At 45.4% G+C, this 20,892-nt stretch overlaps 1 long non-coding RNA gene across 1 annotated transcript; it reads right to left on the minus strand.

The window, feature by feature from the left end:
* Window positions 1–6,712: 6,712 nt before the first annotated feature.
* On the minus strand, window positions 6,713–15,783 carry LOC127059227 (uncharacterized). Its single transcript, XR_007776857.1, has 4 exons — window positions 15,424–15,783; window positions 9,368–9,490; window positions 7,457–7,681; window positions 6,713–6,941 (listed from the first exon to the last, which is right to left on the minus strand). It is a non-coding gene; the product is annotated as an uncharacterized LOC127059227 (long non-coding RNA).
* Between the last annotated feature and the right edge of the window lie 5,109 nt (window positions 15,784–20,892).

The following is a 20,892-nucleotide window of genomic DNA, read 5'->3' on the forward strand; positions in this document are numbered from 1 at the left end:
TAAGCGTTGTCTTTTGCAGTGTTTGACATTAGTATATTCACATTCTGAAGGTGAAGGGGAAAAATGCAGGAAAATATTTAAAAAAAACAAGCTGATTTTAAAATTATTATATTTAATATTAATTTTATTATGATTTGAATTAGTGCCAATTCACTTCAGCAGCATCATGGGACTGACTGAGAAGTGAAGAAGAGATGGGCCTGCACCAGGACACTTCACCTGAGCCTTGGGGTTTGATGGCAGCAGGGATTTGAGTGCAGGCAGGGGAGCTGATGGAGCCTGGAGCATGATTTTGGAGCTGGAAAAGTATTTTTAATATTAAATTTATATCATTACTATTTTGTCATGGTGACCTATGGTGACACCACCCTTCGTTTCTCCATTTGGGGTCCTTCTCCCTCCATCCCAAACACGATTTAAATTCTGAAGGAAAGCAAAATTGTTTTCTCCTTCTGGTTCACGGGCACAGAAAAAGATCCAAGTGAGCAGAGCTCAGTTTTCTGCTGAGGGCAGGTGCCAGCCTCACAATTTTCTGTGTGTCCATCTGTGCAGAAAGGCTGGGACCTTGCTGGGGTGAAATATGAGTGTGACAGAGCAGTCAGAAAGGAAAGGGCTTGTTCTGTTCTCCAGCAGCCTTCAGAAAATCACCCAGGGGCAAACCCCTGAACTGCGTCAATAATATTTAACTTTAATTGCCATTTTCTAAGAGGAACCCATTGAATCTTGGACACTGAATGGGCCAGGGGTGGTTCCAGCCCAGAGCTGAGACATCTGCTGTGTTTTAGGGAGCAGGGAATGTTGTGGTGGGCCCAACAAAGAACAAAGTCCTCACTCAGCCAGGGAATCCCGACAGTGATGGAGCTGGAAATCTCCCTGCATCAAAGAGCTCAGGCACAAAGCAACAATTATCATGGGCACTGCAGATCAAGGCACCAAAAGATGAAAGGCTGGATTCTTACATCTGTAGAAATAGAAATAGAAATAGAAATAGAAATAGAAATAGAAATAGAAATAGAAATAGAAATAGAAATAGAAATAGAAATAGAATAGAAATAGAAATAGAAATAGAAATAGAAATAGAAATAGAAATAGAAATAGAAATAGAAATAGAAATAGAAATAGAAATAGAAATAGAAATAGAAATAGAAATGTGTGCATTATTCTGCCTCCATGAAGGGACCTTGAAGTGACTCTAAACTGCACACAGTTATTATAAAACCTGTGCAAGTCAGTGCAGCATGGGCAGGGCACAGGGGTGGCACAAAGGGAGCCTTTTCCACATTTCCCATCAATTCATGAATAAGGTAAAGAGGCAACATCACATTCCCGAGTTACAGAGGGGATTTGTGGCAAAGCTGCTCATGAAGGCCAAGGAATCAAACTTTGATGGAGGTCCTGCTCTTTTCAGGGGATATTTCTATTATTTCTTTTTCTGTAGAAGTCACTGAAACAAATGTATATTTTAGCAAAGCCTGGAGGTGTTTCAGCTGGAAGTGGCCTTTTTATAGAAAACTAATGTCCCAACTCTCAGCTGAAGTGGGGAAAAGAAAACAAATACCCTCAGGAAACAGTCCCAGCAAGTTTGTCACTGAGAAAGTAATGAGGAGTTTAAATTAGACTCACCTCAATTGTAGACCCGGGCTGAATTCACCTGTGAGGGCAAAATACAAAAAAAACCCACATAGAAATCAGAGTTTTCAGCAATCTTTGCAATATTTTCCTTTGCCAGGCAAAACCCACCTCAGTTCTGTGCTCAAATTTAAGCAGTGTGAACCAAGAAAATGTTTTTATTTAACAAAGGAGCAACAGGTGGAGGGACAAAATGCAGGAGAACAGTTGAGGAGTACAGTTAATTAATGTAAATTTGACTGGATCCATCCAAATATTGGATTTAAGCCACTGAGCTATGGGGTTCTGCACCTGGATCTTTCAGGTGGCCTTCAACTCCAAAAAACCAGCAAAACCAATCCAACATAAAAAATTGTCAATAGGACAAAAAATGGCATTGATTTAGGATTTATTTCTACCAAACAAGGTGAGATTAGAAGGAGCAGATGAGGAAAGGGCTGAGAAATGATGAGGGAGAAGCAGAAAAATAATTTCAATCAAAGCCTTGGTTCAGCAAAGGATCTGAAAATGAGCTGCAGGTTAAGCCCACACTTAAGTGCTCACATGGGAGTGGAGGGAGGTCCTCAATTACAGAAGAAAATGTCCCATTTATGCCAAAAGAACCGCAACTTTTGTGGGTTTTGATTTAAAAAATAATTAATCCCATTTTCAGCAGCCATGTTGTTGAGACAGTCCCTGGATCCTGGAATCTCCTGAGCTGGAAGGGACCCTCAAGGATGAGGGTGAGTTCTCAAACCAGGTGAGTTCTCAAATCCTTATAAATTCGACCAAAAATAAATGGATTTCTAGAGCCCTTCATCACACACATCCAATAAACTCAGATTCCAAAAACCCCAACAAGACCCCACAGGCTGAGCAGGACAAAGCCATGGGCTGAATTCCCTCCTTCCTCGGGGGATGGGATCCATGGGATGAGATGGGATGGGATGGGATGGGATGGGATGGGATGGGTTGGGATGGGATGGGATGGGGATGGGATGGGATGGGATGGGATGGGATGGGATGGGATGGGATGGGATGGGATCAATGGGATCAATGGGATCAATGGGATGGGATCAATGGGTTGGGATGGGATGGGATGGGATCCATGGGATGGGATGGGATGGGATGGGATCTATGGGATGGGATGGGATGGGATGGGATGGGATGGGATGGGATGGGATGGGATGGGATGGGATGGGATGGGATGGGATGGGATGGGATGGGATGGGATGGGATGGGATGGGATGGGATGGGATGGGATGGGATCAATGGGTTGGGATGGCATGGCATGGCATGGCAGCTCTGGATGCGTCATGACTGCAGAAATCCAGAACCAAGCGCCGCACTTAAAAATCACCTTTTTGTGGCGGGGCTGGACAGCTGGCCTGGAAGCAGAGCTGAGTTAACAGAAGAAATAACAATTGATGATTTTTGAGTGTATCCATAGCAAGGAAGAAGACAAAGCTGTCAGCATGGAAACAGATTAGGAAAGATACATGGACATTTCTGTAAGCTACACCACGTGCATGAGTAGGTGTGTACAGGTGCCTTATTACAGTTCTGTAAAACTTTTGCCAATTATATTGACGTTGATTGCTTTGCACCAATGAATAGAATGTTACTGTGATGTAGTTAATGACTTGAGATCATGCTTTTTCAGAGTATATAAGCTGGAGAATGCACAGAATAAAAGCTTTTTTCTTCTTAGGCCCTGATCACGTGTGTCTGTGTGTGTGTGTGTGTGTGTGTGTGTGTGTGTGTGTGTGTGTGTCACATCCAACCTGATGGTGACACCTTTTATAGAATCCCAGAGTGGTTGGAGGGGACCTCAAGGATCATCTCATCCCCATCCAGCCTGGCCTGGGACACCTCTAGGGATGGGGATGCTGATGACTGGGTGATGTTTCTTTTCTAAAGAAAACAATAAAGTAGTTTTTGGTTGGTTTTTGTTTTAGATCAATGCAAAGAAGGTGGATAATGGTGACCTTGCTTCTTGAAAAATTGGGCCAAGCATAAAATGGTGATGTGAGGGATTTTTTAATTTAATTATTTTTTTTATTTAATAAAATATTTATATAAATTTTTTTCATTATTTCTTATTTAATTAAACACCCATTTCTTCTAAGTCTAAAGCCTGAAGGTCACAACAAACCGTTTACTGGATCAATCTGGGACAAAAATTTAAAAAAATTAAATAAAAATTAATTATTTTCTTTTTAATTTTTTTTTTAATAAAAATAAAAAATAAAATTTTATTGTGATTTTTGACTTCAGGAAGCCATTGACTGCAGCACTGCTGGACACTGGCTTCCCACACTGCTGAGATATTCCATCCATGGGGCAACCAGCTTGTGATTCATCCATGATCCCAACTTCTCTCCTCCAAATTATCCCTCCACGTTTTAACATCAGTCATGTTCTACTCAAACCACACCATGCTGGTAAGGAGGGGAGGAAATGGATGGATAATGACCTGGATCAAAAATTGCCTTGTCAGGTCATGGGGATCCGTGTAACTGCTGATTTCATCCCAAATAAAGATGTGACCTGTAATTCAATCCAGTGCCTTCAAGCAGCAGAATTCCCCTAAGGGAAAAAAAAAAAAATTCCATTTCTGAATGGGTGAGGAGGCTGTGCCTTCTGTCTGGTGCAGGCAGCTGCTCTGGACCTGCGGGGTAGGTGACAGCAAGGGGCACAAGGATTTCTTGGTTTCGCCTTCGTGACCCCATTGTGCAGATCGAAACTAAAAATAAAATTTACTGGCTGTTAGCAGGGTGCTCCCATTGCCAGATGAATTCCCTCCCAAGGTCTCCACTCCTTCTGCAACAGGGAATTACCTTGAGGTTGAGGTTGTTTTCACACAGGTGAAAACTGGTTAAGGGACAGTGGTTTTAATCTTGATTTTTGACTTGGGTTTGATAGGAGAGAAGTATTTACAAAGGAAGGAATGACAAATCTGACTCCATGTGCTCAGAAGAATAAGTTATTATTTTATGATGCTATATTATATTAAAGAATACTAAACTGAACTATACTGAAGAATACAGCAAGGATACAGACAGAAGGCTAAAAAGATAATAATGAAAACTCCTGACTCTCTCCAGAGCCCTGACCCAACCTGGCCCTGATTGGCCAAAGAGTGAAAACAACTCCCAGCAGAATGCAATGGAACAATCACCTGTGGGTGAACAATCTCCAAACACATTCCACATGAGCACAGCACAGGAGAAGCAAAGGAGATCAGAATTGTTTTCCTTTTCTCTGAGGCTCCTCAGCTTCCCAGGAGAAAAATCCTGGGTGAAGGGATTTTATCAGAGAATGTGAATGCCACAGAGAAGGGGTTGGTTGAGAGTTGCAGAGCAGCAAAAGAGAGATGAGCTGGGAAGGCAAAAACAGGAAAGCAGAGGAATTTCTGGGATTTGCTCAACTTCATCCACTTATTAATAAATAAATAAGGGGCAAACCAGAAGTGACAGGGAAGTAACACTGAGCAGGCCTCGGCCATCCCACTAAACATCCCCCATAATTTCCGGGAGCAGGAACTCCAGCTGACAGATTTTTGGAGCCAGCCACGGCCCTGTCATGGGAACTGGGGAGAGGAGGAGGAGGAGGGGGATGGCTGGGGAGAGGGCAGAGCTCATGGAGAGGAGCAGGAGCAAGGCTGAGGTGAAGGCTGAGGTGCTTGGGGCAGCTCCCGTCGCATGGAGACCAAATCTGCTGCTGGGTCGGGATGCACTGGGATAAGGAGCACGTCATAAACTCCAGGCTGGAGAGGGGCAGAGCTGGGAAAGGCTGAGTCCCCTCCAGGGTGGCTGCTGAGGCCACATTACCTGACATTTCCCCCGCCCCAGCTCGACATGACTCAAGCGCCGGGGGTTGCATTAAGGAGGTGTGAACATCATGAGCCTGGAAAGCAGCCAAAGCTTGGGAAGGTCAAGAGAGGAATTTTTCCACCAAGTTCAACTGGACTTTCAATCAATTCCAGCTTCACCCTGTGACTTTCCCTGCGTGTACCCAAAAAAATGAGGTGACGTGCCACGTAACGAGCGAGACCACACAGGGCTGACTCACTCAGGGCTCCTCTCTCCTGCACAGCTTGCTGAGGACATCTGGGAACATTCTGTTTGGGCTGCACGAAAAAGGGGTGTCCAAAAAGGTGTTTTGCTATTTTTCCAAAGGAACAAATGGCTGAACGCAGGCAGAAAGTTGTTCAAAATATGGAAAGATCTTGAAAAATTAGGACTGGAAAGATGACAGTAAATGATGGGCAAATCCTGGGATGAGTTTTTTGGGGCATTTTCGACCACTGAGGGGAGGTTGTTCAGACAGGCAAACCTCACTCAGAAATACAAATCCCTAGCAGCCCAAAAGGGGCTGGCAGGGTGACAACACCGAGGACAGCGAGGGAATTCCACCTTGTGATGGAGAAGCAGTTGCTCCATTCCCTTGGTAGGTCCTTGTCTGGTTCAGCTGCCTTTGCAGATCTCACCCCAAGTGCTGAAATTCATCTTCAGCTCTGCCATCAGCTCTCCAATAAATTACCCTGGAGAGGTGTTCAGAGACCCCATAGCTCGCAACGTGCTTGGGGAAAGGCACTAAAGAATGATGAAGAGCTGCTGAAATTTTATGTTACAAATATTTTTACAGCTTTAGCCCCTATTTTTAGTTAACAAATCATCTATGGACCAATTATAATTTCCTTCACACGTATTAAGTACACAGAAGAATTCGCCAAACACACTGGTGCTAACCCCAAACATTCAAAAAACATGAGTCAGCCCCTCTCACTGCCTTCCCCCCTCCCACCCCGGGCTTATTATGGACTTAAACTTCATCAGACTTCTGCAAAAATAAATGTAAGCTCTTTATTTGCCTTCTTGTACTGGAAATTTTTCCATTCTGCCTCTTTAAGGTTTCTTCTGCACCTCTGAGGAGAAGGAATTTATTTTCTTTTTAAAAGAAGCCTGATGTTTCCTCCTATTTACTTGTCTTCCAGAGTGAGGGATGCCTAAAAATCCCTCCAGGTAAAAGACTGGGACAACAACTCCTCCAACCCCTGGATTTCCCCATTTTAGTTGTACCCATGTGCTCTTACCTTGATTTTTCCCTCATTATTTGGAATATGCAAGTGCAAAAATCATGTGATCACTGCTCCATCTTCCCAGTGGGACTGAGGGCGTGGTCAGACCTTCAAAATGTTGGAACATTTTTAAACCTTCCAGCTTTTTTAAAGGGAGAGTAATTTTCCTTTTCTCCAAACTAGTCATGGGTGATTGAAGGCCTTTATTCCCTTTCCCAAACAAAGGTGTCCAACAGCACCTGAGATGCTCCTGAAAACCAAAACACCAACAGTTTTATTTCTGTGCAGAGCCATCTTTAAACACCAGCATTTCCTCATTTATTCACATTGTGCTTTTTTCTAAATTCCAAATATCCATAAATTAATTCTCTGTGAGTTTCCATTCTGCCGATGGGGTCACGGAGGAAAAAATGCTCAAGGAATCCTTGTCCTCCTTGATGTCACCCCTTCCAGAGGATCACAGTCAATGTCTGTACCAGAGGAAAAGTCCCAGCCCCATCATCAGCACTCAGGGATGCGAAGCAAAACCCCACAAGGATCCCAACCCTCTTGGGATTGCACCAAATCCCTTGGAAAAGCAGGAGCAGACACCTGGATGAGTGCTCCTGGATAACCAGGACCACGGACACCTGGAGAAGGTCCAGATGCTCTGCAGGATGAGAAGGGCTTGAGAGAAAGGTGGAACGGGAGGAGTTTCACACCTCCAGATCAATCCTTGCCTTTCCCAGGGGTCTGGAGATAATAAATCTCATTTTAAGGTCATACCTTAAATGAGTTTTAAATCCAATATAGATAAAGACCTCAGCTGTGTCTGGCTTTCCACATGGCTGGAACATCTAAGAGGATTTAGGTGCTCTTTGCACTTTGGAGCTTTCCTTTTATCTCTTCAAACAGGGCCACAGAAACGCTCAGCACACACAGAACCATCTGCACAAAGCTTCTTTCTGGACCAGTGCGCTGTGGCAGACACTGAAGTCAATCCCTCCTGGCCTGTGTGGTTTTGTGAGAATCCAGGAAAAAAAAAAAAAAAAAAAAAAAAAAAAAAAAAAAAAAAAAAAAAAGGTAAAAAGCAAAATTCACCAGATCAGCTTTCTAAGCAGTGACTTTCCCTGAGCTTTCCTAGAAACCCTGCTCTGCTTTTCCCATCTCCTGCCAAGCTCTATAGAATTGGATGAGCATAATTTTTCTTTTGCTCCTTCTCCACGAGCTTGTGCCAGTGCGAGGAAGTTTATTTTTGTAACTTAACCCCCTCTTGCAAAGTGCACTTCAAGCACCTGGCTTTCCATTTTGAATTAAACCAGAACTGACCCCACTTTGCTGAAAATGTGGCTGCTCTTGATTTGACTTGCAGGGCTTTGAGTCAGCTGTAATGGGCTGGGGTTAAGAGAGTCTCTGGTGAGGAAAATTTTGGAGAGGAGAGAGCAGCTGGAAGCAAAATAGATTTTAAAAATCCCCGAGATGCTCAGAGACAGCCCTGTCTGACAGCCTTCAAATTCTACCTGCTGCTGAGGAAAACCCTTTTGGAGTGTTTTGGTTGGTTGGCTTTGCTCTTTATTTTTCTTTCAAACAGGTTTCTAGAGGCCTTGAATGAAATTGAAGCTGGAGGCCGGGGAGGGAAGGGGTGTCTGGAGGCTGGGAAGGCAGAACTGAGTGACTTGCACAGATTTCAATAATTTGCAGACATCTGATATTAAAATGAGAGAAATCCCACCCCCACAAGCACGGCCTGGGAGCTGTGCCCTGCAGACACTTTTAATGGCTCCTGTGGCTCCACGCACCCCAACCTTCCAGGAATGCCTTTTGCTGGGATATTTACTGATTTTTCTGGATCTAAACAAAAGCCCGGGAAAGCAGGGCGGCGGGAATACAAAAAAAATAATAATAAAAAATATCAAAATGAGATGAAAACCAGCTGATAAACCAGCCTCAGGGAATTCTTAGGGCTCTCTGCAAAGCCAGACATCCAAGGAGACGTGGCAGCTTCGTGGGTCTGCGAGAAGCAGGTCAGGACGTCAAGGGGAGTTAAGAAAGTTGGAAAAATCACTGAGCAGGAATCATTAAGGGCACCCATCACACTAAGCCTGGTAACTAATCCTGAAGCCTCATCTGCTCCCTGTGAGAAGCCTGTGATCAAGAGCAGGGAATAAAAATTACAGGCTTCAAAGGGGAAAATTAGTTTATATCCGAGTCTGGAGTGTCCAGGGCCTAATAATTAACTAATTTGGAGGTTTCTATTGTTGTTATTGCTGAGTAAATTACTGCTTTAATGTTGGGAAAAGAATTCTCAGCAGAACAGGTTTGCAGATCAGAGGTAATATTCTGAAATGAAGTATTTAGCTCACTTTGATTCACCCCTCTTCCATTCCTAATCTTCAGAAGGATCCTCTGGCACAGATTCCTTCATGACAGGATCCTGTGAAATCAGACAATTTGCCCTCTAAAGGAAAACATAAAATATATTTTAAAACACTTTATATAAGATATCTACTTTTAGATGGGTAATATTGACTGAAATGAACATTCCACCTCCTCTTTCCTTTACACCAACCCCAGTTTTCATTTGGAGAATGAGGATGGTGCCACTGCACACTTCAGATGGTGCAATAAGCCACAAAAAAAAAGTAATTTTGTAGCAGTGGAGACCTTGAAACCACTGCCTAGAGCAGCCAGACTTACCCCGTGCTGTCTTCAGCACCAGCTCTGTTCTTTAATTTAGCTGTGGATCAGTCACTCTTCACCCAGAATTCCATTTTTGATTCCACTCCCCGTCAGTGATGAGCAATGCTGAACTCAGAATCCCTGGAACAAGAGGAACAAGAGGAACAAGGGCCCTTCTTCACAGCTTTGGCACATTTTGAAACCAGTGGCTTTTCCAGAGGCTCCGAGGAATTCTGCCAGCCTGGCATCACTGCTTGTCCCAGGGCTGGGGTGACCAGTGGCATGCCACCCTGCTTGGCTCATGGAAGGCCATCCCTCAGTGTCAGACGAGAAATCTTTTCCTGAGTCCTTTTCCATCGTTCTTTCACAAGAACTGGCTGCAGGGTGAGAGCTCATCCCCCCAGCCCTGAGTCCTCCTCATCTCTGACCCTGCTTTGGGCACCAGGGTGGACAAAGTGAAGCCTCCTCTGACCTGAATTTCCCCATCTTATGGTCTAACTTCCAGGGAAAATTGTCTTGGAAGGGAGACAATCAGTGCAGGTGATTGAGGTTCCCACGTGCAGGGACTTGGAGGGAGCCTGGCAAACCAAAATGAGGACAGAAAAGACAGATTCCCACCAGGAATCCAGGAAAACTCAGCTTGGAGGGGCTGAAGCATGAGGGGGCAACCATGGAATCAGGAAGAGTGGACAGGACCACTCAGATCATCCTGCCCAACCACGTCCACCAATAAATCATTTCTTGTCCATCAATCTTTTTACACTTCCAAGGACAGTGATTCCACCACAGTGATTCCACCACCTGGGCAGCCTCATCCAATGCTAAAAATAAGGAGAGAAAAGACGGATTCTCACCAGGAATCCAGGAAAACTCAGCTTGGAGGGGCTGAACCATGAGGGGACACCCATGGAATCAGGAAGAGTGGACAGGACCACTCAGATCATCCAGCCCAACCACTGCCTCAGTGCTGCCACCTCCACCAATAGATCATTTCTTGTCTAGACATGGACAAGAACCGTGTCCATCAATCTTTTTACACTTCCAAGGACAGTGATTCCACCACAGTGATTCCACCACCTGGGCAGCCTCATCCAATGCTAAAAATAAGGAGAGAAAAGACAGATTCCCACCAGGAATCCAGGAAAACTCAGCTTGGAGGGGCTGAACCATGAGGGGACACCCATGGAATCAGGAAGAGTGGACAGGACCACTCAGATCATCCAGCCCAACCACGTCCACTAATAAATCATTTCTTGTCCATCAATCTTTTAACACTTCCAAGGACAGTGATTCCACCACTTCCCTGGGCAGCCTCATCCAACGCTCGATCCGTGGATAAATTTTTCCAAATTAATCCAACCTAAAACACAAACTCCATCCCATCTCCTGCCGGGAACAGCGCACAGATGAGTCACTCCAGAGGCTGCTTTCGGGTCTTGCTCCTGAGGCTGTTTGATCCCTCTGCTACATCCCAACCTTTGTCCTGCCTCCCAACTTTCCATTTGTGTCCGCGCCGCCGCTCCCGACCTTCGGCTGCCGTGCCAAATTTTTCTGTGACTGTATCACTCCGTATCTGAGCTGCAAACCTCTACCACAGCTCGGTCCCCGGCTTCAAATCCATCAAGAGAACATATGGAGAGCTGCTTTTTATATTTGGCCCCCAGCAATAACCTCAGAATTTTCCCACATGCTGAGATGAGACATCGCTCATTTTTAGAATCCGTCTTTTCTCTCCTTATTTAGAGATGTTTCACCATTGGCTCGTTGGGGTTTTTTGTCAGGTCTGGGGTGGTTGGGTCACTTGGTGGCATCACAGGGCAAACAGAACAGTGAACTTTTATTTCCACATTGTTAATCAGATCTTTTTACAACCCCAAAGGTGCTGTGAACTGCGCTGGGAAGTTTTAATTATTCACTGACCCTCAAAACACAGCAGGGAAGGCTAAAATTGTCCTCTTTTTCTTGTTTATTTGTCAAAATTTGGGGGAAAAAAGGAAGAAGGGGGAAGGAGTGAAAAGCATCTGTGACACTTCTGCTATGAATAGCAGAGCAGAGAAGGCCACATTCAAAATTTTGAATATATTTCATTTCTAAAAGATTAAAATGCAGCTTCTCTCCAGGAGCAAGCTAAGTTATCTGTGGAGCAGGTTGAAGGGGACTGATGGCAAAGATGATCCCAAGGTCCTGTTTACTAAAATAAAAGTAAAATCGGGAAAACCAGGGCAGCTGCTTCTCAGAGAGGGGATTGGCCTTTGGATGGGTATCCCTGAGAAGGAAAGGCCCACCCCAGGCACAGCTGAGCTTGCTCAAAGTACAGCTAGAACTGACAGACAGACAGACAGACAGACGGTTCCTAGGGGGATCACAGCTCTCCAGCCTCCTGCCAGAAATCCACGAGGCCGACGTGTTCCAAGTACTGCTGAGCAAGGCCCTGTGAAACGAGGAGCAATGACCACAAAAATGCCTGTGCTGGAAATTCCTGAGGAGCTGGCACTGCTGGCAGTGCTGCTTGGAAAGGGGGCAGCCAAATCCACCAGGAGCATCCTTGGCAAGGGGGGAATTTGCCAAGGGTCCAGGTCAATCCTGCCTGGAGCTGTTTGGAAAAGGGATTTTGGTTTTTTTGCAAACCAACTTCTCAATCTGTGCATATCCCTCCAAAGGAGGAACCCTCTGCTGTGGGTGCCGGCAGGGTCTCATGAACTTCTCTGCTCACTCTCAGTGGATCAAAACCCAAAATTGGAGCCTTAATTCAAGGAAATCACAACCTGGGAGACAGAAAGTGAGGAAAGGAAGTCCCGTTAACCAGAGAGTTTTCCAAGATCTGGCATCTCCCCTTCTATTTAAATATAAGGAATCTGGGGGAAATGGACCCCTTTTTTTTGTGCTTTTGATTCTGGAGCTGACAAGGAGGACACCACGGAGGAAAATTCCACAGAGTGCTGGGGGTTGAACAAACATATTCCAGAGAACAAACGTATTCCAGAGAACAAACATATTCCAGAGAACAAACATATTCCAGAGAACAAACATATTCCAGCCTCCAGGTGCAGCACATAAGATCAACATGGGTTCCATAATCTCAGAGAGCAATTTCCTGCTCCTTCAGTTGTCCATCCTTCCTCAGAATCTGGATTTAGGGTTGGGTCCCAAAAGGACCCTCAAAGTCCTTGATAAGGTGTCTGTTCAAGCACCATCCCAAACTGAACAAGAAGTCTTTCTCCATCCTTTCACCATCTCTTCTCCAACCTTTCTCCATCCTTTCTCCATCCTTTCACCATCTCTTCTCCATCTTTCTCTCATCCTTTCTCCATCTTTCTCTCATCCTTTTTCCATCTCTTTCACCATCTCCAACCCATGTCCCACTGACCATTCCTGCTGCCACACCATGAAGTCCACAGTTAAAATCATAGTTAATAAACTCAGGGAGAGATGGTGTGGGAGCAGTGGCCAGGCTGAACTTTGGGCTCTGCTTCCAGCAGCACTGAAAGTCCTGAAGAAACAGCAGATCCTTGATGAACACCTCAGACACTGAACATCACTCTGTGCCCTTGTATTTCCATGAGGACTGGGGAAGAAATTGCAGTTTTCCACATGGAGGAAGGGTTGCACGGCCTTTCTCAATTTGGGAAATGGGATTTTAGTCCTGACTAATATTTTTTCTTCTCTCTGCTTCCTGTCTCCTAAACTCCAGAGCATCAACCTTTTTCCTCGCTGTGGAAAGATCCAAACCCCCATTTGTCCCAGATAACATATTTTGGATTGTTTGATACCACACTGCTGTGTTTCCAATTAGGTTTCCTTGCTTTTATCTTTTTCTGTGTAATCTTTTCAGTCCCTCCCCCTAATTAGAACCTTATTTGCCTTTTCCCCCCTTTCAACAGTGTTTATCCTTCACATTGTTCCCTCCATCTCTGCTCAGCAAGACTGACTTCTGTTATCTTTGTTTTTTAAATATATGTTTAGGTTTTATTGGCACAGACATTTGTTTGAGCGATCCAACTATTCATTGCAGACCTCATGATTTTCCACAGTAAATTTTCGAGACAATCAACACAGATCAACATTATTTCGTGTCTCACTCCACATTCTTTCGGAGAGTTATGTGTTATGAGCAGCCCAGTGCCTCAGATTATTACCTTCCATACACAAGATACCCTCGGAATCAGAGGATATCTGATGATATTCTGATGGCTAGACTTCCAGATGTTTTATTTTATTTATCCTACTTGGCTTGTTTTCTAGGACCGAGTCCAAACCAGCCTCGAATCTCAGGGGTTGCTCAACAAATTCTACGAGGGGCTGTGAAAAGTTACAAAGCAGGGGGGGAAAAAAGTCTTTGCACAACAAATAATTCTGCAAACTCCAGTATTGTCCTTGTGTATTTAAAAGAAATGTTGATGAATAACGTTGTGAGAAGATTAATAAGGAATTTTAACATGGACTTCTGGGACAGCATGGAAATTCCCAAAATAAACTGATTTCTTGCTGACACAAGCCAGGAAGAAACTTTGCAAGGGCAGCTTTCCCTAAGTGTTATTATGAATATTTTTCCTGTAGAGAATGGCACTTTGGGAGTCAGGAGAGGTTCTGGATGTTTCTTTGAGTCAGGATGTCAGCCCCCATTCCCAGGAAATAAATGGAACCAAGATGAGAGGAAGGAAACCACGTGCTGCTCCTCCTGCCCATGTGGAGCCTCATGGAGCTCAGAACCAAGGAGCACCTTCCTGGAAGGAGTTACCACATCCCCCTGAGCAAGAGGGAAACAGAGAGGTAGAAGAGGCCCAGGGGACTCAAAATCAGGCAGAATAAGCAAGCCAGTAAGTTGACAATCAATAATTTCACTTCAGTGTGTAAAGACACTGACACATTTCGCTTACTGATAGGCAAGAGGGGTATTTTCATAAAATGAAAATTTTGTGAAAATTTATGTCATTTTCAATGATAGTTTTTTACTAAAAACTTTTATGAAGTTTTTCTTCTCTGAGAAGAAACCATTTCAGCCCACTCTGCTTTCCCTGTCGTTCCTCCCTGGTTTTGGTATCAAATGAGGAAATTCGGGGGCTTGGAATTAAGAATTTGCATTTAGATGGGGGAGGTTTCACTTCCAGAAAAGCCCAATTCCACCAGAAAAATCACCAAATTAATGATGGACACCATCATGGGTTGGTTATCCCAAGAAAACCTGCATTGCCCAGCAGCTTTGGAGGCACCATCCCATTCCTTGGAGTTCACAGCCTGGGGACCTCTCCATGTAGGAGGAATTTTCTGATTCTGGATCTGGACTGGGAGGAAAGTTCGTGGTGGTGCAAGTCATCCAGGTCCAGGAAAAAAGGGGTCTCACTTATCCCAGTGTCATCTCTCACCATTGGGAGATAAAATCCAGCCCTGGAAGTGTCCCAAAGGTCTGTGGAGGTGGCACTTGGGGACATGGATTATTGCTGGGCTTGGCACTGCTGGGTGATGACCTTGGAGGGTTCTGCCAACCTCAGTGATTCCATGATCCCACTCTGCTTCCTTCGGTGGGAATCACAAGTTCAGCCACAGGTGGATCATCCCTGCTCACCTGCATTGTCCCTCCATGACTCCCACGGGTTTTCAGCTCCCAAATCATGGATATGAGCTGAACCCACCACATAACCAAGCACACAGCCCAGCCTTGTCAATTTGCTCTGGAATTCCTCTCACCAGGTTTTGTGGCCTTGATTCCTTACGGCCAGGCCCTCCAACACCAGCAGGGCCCTTGGGAAAGGCAGCAAAATGAGACAAAAATGACAAAAAACCCCTTGAAACTTGTGAGTGTTCAAGGAAGTTTAGAAGCCTTTTTGTAATTTTAAGCCTTTCCCTCCCAATTTCATGTAAATCTCTTTCTGTTCTTTCAAACCAAGTTCAAAACTCGCAGGCTGAAATTCACAATACCCAAAGAAAAAAAAAAAGAAAAAGGGGAGGAAAAAAAAAAAAAAAAGAAAAGGTAGGAAATTTGAGGATTTTCCCACCCCACCCCACTTTCAACAGCTTCCAAACCTTTTTACTACGACGGCCTGAGAGGGCTCTTTATTTTTACAGCTGCTGCATACCTACTTCTCCTCGCTGGAAGACGCACACGCAGCTCCAGCGATCCTAATCTTCTCATTCCAGGAAAGGAACCAGCTGTAAATCCACTGGAGCAGGATCAGGATACAGCACCAAGGCTGTTGTTCTGCCCTCCTGCTGCTTAAGACTTCCCCTGACCCTCTCTCACACTCGGTCCTGTCGTGGCTCCAGGAGCCTGTGTTTTGAGAATCCCTTCCCATCTCCCAGTCCAGCCCTTAAAGACACTGGAATCAGGATTTTCCAGAGCTGGTGAGACACCCCTGGAAAGCAGCACTGGAGTCAGGTTGGGGTGGGTGGGGGTTTTGGTTTCTTCCAGGCTGAAAGCACCCGAGAGAGGGGCTTGGTTTGCATCCGCTCCCAATCTCCAAACAAATGGCAAGGATGAACTTGCTCCGTGCCCCCTCCCTGTCCCTGGGTGATGCAAATGAATTTATTTAATGATGTGCAGTCCTTGAAAGCACAGCCTCTTCCCACTTTCGCTCCAAGCAGGAATTTTCCCCATCCCTGCTGATGTCTTGTCACAGGGTGGGCTGTAAGAACAAAAACACTGGCATTATCTGAAAAAAAAAAAAATTAAATAAAATCCTATTGATGCTTGCAAAGAGTGAGAATTCCCCTGCACCCCTGGAAAGCTGCTCAGGGAGTCACCTTGTATCCACGAAAACGTCACCTCCAGGGTGAGTCCTTCCCAAATTTTGGCGGTAACCTGGTGTGAGTGTGTACAAACACTCCCAAGGAGCGCTTAGCAACCCCTCCTGCCAGCCCAGGCAGGGGCAGAGCGAGCAAAAATGTGTGGGGAGCTCTCCAGCTCCTCCTGCAAGGATAATAAAGCGGCAAGGAACGGTAAAACCTGGGCTGGGCCGACGGCGAGGAGGTGCAGCAGGACCTCTTTCTCCCTCTCTCCCTTTCCCTCCCTCCCTCTTTCCCTCTCTCTCCCTTTCCCTCTTTCCCTCTTCCCTCTCTCTCTCCCTTTCCCTCTTTCCCTCTCCTCTCCCCTTTCCCTCTCTCCCTCTTCCCTCTCCTCCCTCCCTCCTTCTTCCTCTTTCCTCTTTCTCTCTTCTCCCTCCCTCGCTCTCCCTCTCTCCCTCTTTCCCTCCCTCCCTCTTTCCTCTCTCCCTCTTTCTCTCCTTTCCCTCCCTCCCCCTCTTTCCCTCCTCTTTCTCCCTTCCCTCTCCCCTCTCTCCCTCTTTTCCCTCCTCCCCTCCCCTCTTCCCTCCCTCTTTCCCCTCCCCTCTCTCCCTTCTTCCCTCCCTCCCTCCCTCTTTCTCCTCTCTCCCTCTTCCTCCTCTCTCCCTCTTTCTCCCTTTCCCTCTTTCCCCTCTCCCCCTCTCTCCTCTCTCCCTCTCTCCCTCTTTTCCCTTCCCTCTTTCCCTCTTTCCCTCCCTCTCTTCTCCCTCTCTCCCTCTTTCCATGCTGTGAACATAAGCCTGGCTTTGTCTTGGACTTAGCAAGTCTGATTTGGGGTCCAGAGAACCTCTGTCCTCAGTAAAGTGGCACAAATGAAATATAAATAAATAAAAAAAGAAATGAAACCAAAATAGAAATAATAGAAATAGAAATAGAAATAGAAAACCATAAACATAAACATAAACATAAACTAAAACTAAAAATAAAACTAAAAATAAAAATAAAACTAAAAATAAAACTAAAATAAAAATAAAAATAAAAATAAATTCAAATGCAATATAAAATTATAAATGTAAATAACTATAACTATAAATATAACTGGGACTAAACTATAGCTATAGCTGTATCTAATATAAATGTAAATGTAAATGTAAATATAACTATACATGCAAATATAATAAATATAAAAATAAAATATAACTATAACTATAAAAAGAAAAAATTTAAAATAAATATAAAAATAAAATATTATAAATATAGATATAATATAAATATAATAGAAATATAAATATAAATATAAATATAATATAAATTAAATATAAATAAATATACATAGAAATGAAATATAAATATAAATATAATATAAATATCAATATAAATATAAATCTAAATATAACTATACATATCACTCTAATATAAATATAAATATACATATACATATCAATCTAACTATACATATAATATAAATATAAATATAAATATAAATATAAATATAACTAGGGGTGGAGGGATGCCTGTTGTGTGAGGGGATGGGGAAGGAGAGGCAGCCCAGGGCTCAGGAGATCTGCAGGACTTTCCCACAGGTGTGCTGTCATTTCTTACCCTGTTTGGATCCAGGGTGTCCCCCATTCCAGGGGCAATGTGGCCGTTGGCCATGGAATGGGATCATCACTTTCAGGGCCAGGGAATGAGGAGATCCTCACCCCAAGGCCACAACACAACCCCATGGATCTGCTCAGTGTCCTCCAGAGCTGTCCAGGCAGGACAGAACCCACCAAAGGCTGGCCATGCCATGACCCGGCTTTCCCACCTTTGGGACACCCATTTTGATGTTTGGTGGCAGTTTGGGGACTGGGGTGCCTTTATTGACTCAGGAATAACATCCTAACCTGGAGCTGACCCAGTGCATCCATGGGGTACAGTCCTTTGTCACATAAAAATATTCCAAGACACAGACTCCAGTCTCAGAGCTACGGGCCATTTGTGGGCAGTGACACTCCTGATCCACCACATTTCAAGGAAAAAATGTCATTTCCCAGCCCTTGCTGGCCATGTCACCTCATTGCTCACCTGGGGACAACAGTGCCTTGCTGAATCCTTCACCCTCACAAAACCTGTTTTTTTTGGTTTTCTGAGAGGCCAGGAAAAAGAATTTCTTCATGGGGGAAGTTATGGGAGGTGGGCATGTGTGTCACCAGGATGATTTTCATTTGTCACCAGCTTCTCTTCTTTCCTGGAGTCTCCTGGATGCATTAAACTGCCTTAAACTCCAGAGCCTGGAATGTGAAATGTTACTGAGTGGGTGTTAATGATTCCCAGTCAAAACTCAGAGACTCTGTGTAAGAAACACGGAGCAGTTTCTTAACAAGCATTTCATAAGCACAGCAACCCTTGCGAGTTATGTTTGGAAAAATCCCTCCAATATTTGTGAGTTGGAATATATTTTAAATTACTGCTCCTGGGGAGCTCCTCCTGCAGACATCCTTATTTCCCTTGCTGAAATTCCACCCATTTTCCTTCCCAGGTAACTCATCCAAATGGAGAGTTGACTGCAGGACACCCTCAGAGCTGGAGAAGAATGGCAGAATCTCAGATATTCACCTGCTGAACGGTGAACACCCTTAGCAGACCCTCTCTGGCGTCCCTTCAAGATTGATTCAGCTGAAGACATTTAAATTTCCTCCCAAGCCAGCAGCATTTCAGCCTGGGGATCAATCCCTGCCTTAGCTCCCTGCAGATAACGTGACATAAACCCATGAGAAGGCAGCCTGGACCACACAACACCGATTTCCTGCTCCTGCATCCCCCAATTCCATCCGTGATTTGTCTTCCCTGCTCGTGCCCGTGCTGTGCTCCAGCCGTACAAATGTCAGCTGAAAGGGACACCAGCTGCTCTGCAATCCTCAGAGGCAATTTCTAGGCACAGCTCATAAATACCAGCCCTTAAATTTGGCTACGTCTGAGCCTTTCTAGCCCTGCTCTGCTGCCCTGCTCTCCACGTCTGCAAGGATTAAAGCTCCCCCCAGCCCTGCCCCTCCCTGTCTTTGATCCTTTTGTCTGGCCTGAAGAAATCCAAGCTGGGATAGAAAGCATGTGGGATACATCAGCCTGGTAGAAAGCTCCTTGGTGAATTAGGCTCCTTCTGGAGGAGTGAGATTTTTGTGGTATGATGCACAGAGCCAAACCTGCCAGCATTCCCTGGAAAGCAGGGAGAACAGGGAGAGGAGAGGAGGGGGGGGGGGGAGAAAAATCTGAGCTCATTATTTGAGACCTGAACGTGTCATTACACAAATAGATCCTGGTCATTGAACACAACATCCACCCTGCTGATTTCCCCACTGCCACCTTGGTCAGGGGGCTCCCAGGAATGGGAGTTGGAGGCTGGGATTATTGATCCATCTGGAGCCTGAGGGCTGGGCTTGTCCCTGCTGGTGAGGAGGAACAGCTGGAGGGAGCATTCCCCAGCAGAGCAACAGCTGGATGCCCCTGCATCCATCCCAGCCACATCTGGCACGGGCACAGCAGTGCTGCCACAGCTCCTCAGGGTCCCCGTTCCAGTGCTGCTTCCATGGGTTATTTCCCAAAAAATCCTCAGGCTCCTCATTCCAGCACTGCTTCCATGGGTTATTTCCCAAAAAATCCTCAGGCTCCTCATTCCAGTGCTGCTTCCATGGGTTATTTCCCTCCAAAAATATCTTCAGCCTCCCCTCTCCAGCACTGCTTCCATGGGTTATTTCCCTCCCAGAAAGTCCTCAGGCTCCTCTTATCAGTGCTGCTTCCATGAGTTATTTCCCAAAAAATCCTCAGGATCCCTTTTCCAGCACTGCTTCCAGGGGTTATTTCCCTCATAAAAAATCTTCAGCCTCCCCTCTCCAGTGCTGCTTCCATGGGTTTTTTCCCAAAACAATCCTCTGCCTCCCTTTTCCAGCACTGCTTCCATGGGTTATTTCCCTCCCAGAAAATTCTCAGGCTCCTCTTATCAGTGCTGCTTCCATGAGTTATTTCCCAAAAAATCCTCAGGATCCCTTTTCCAGCACTGCTTCCAGGGGTTATTTCCCTCATAAAAAATCTTCAGCCTCCCCTCTCCAGTGCTGCTTCCATGGGTTTTTTCCCAAAACAATCCTCTGCCTCCCTTTTCCAGTGCTGCTTCCATGGGTTGTTTCCCTCCCAGAAAATTCTCAGGCTCTCCAGTGCTGCTTCCATGGGTTATTTCCCATGGGAATGACCAGGAGCCAGGGATTGTGTCCTGTCCATCCCAAGGGAATGAACAGGACCCAGGGATTATGTCCCATCTATCCCATGGATGACCAGGCCAGGATTGTGTCCATCTATCCCCCAGGAGTGACCATGGATCCAGGATGTGTCCATCCCATAGAATGACCAGACCGGGATTGTGATCCCAGGGATCAGATCGATGTTCCATCCCATGAATGCCAGAGCCTGGATGTGTCCCCCTGGTCCATCCCAAGGAATGACCAGGACCCAGGATTGTGTCCTCCCATGATGACCAGATCGGTGTGTCCATCCCATAGGAATGACCAGGAGCCAGGGACTGTGTCCATCCCATGGGAATGACCAGGAGCCAGGGATTGTGTCCTGTCCATGGGAATGACCAGGATCCAGGGATTGTGTCCATCCCATGGGAATGACCAGGAGCCAGGGATTGTGTCCATCCCATAGGAATGACCAGGAGCCAGGGATTGTGTCCATCCCATAGGAATGACCAGGAGCCAGGGATTGTGTCCATCCCATAGGAATGACCAGGATCCAGGGATTGTGTCCATCCCATGGGAATGACCAGGATCCAAGGATTGTGTCCATCCCAT

The sequence above is a fragment of the Serinus canaria genome, chromosome 2 (assembly GCF_022539315.1).
Source record: "Serinus canaria isolate serCan28SL12 chromosome 2, serCan2020, whole genome shotgun sequence".
NCBI classification, from domain to species: domain Eukaryota; kingdom Metazoa; phylum Chordata; class Aves; order Passeriformes; family Fringillidae; genus Serinus; species Serinus canaria.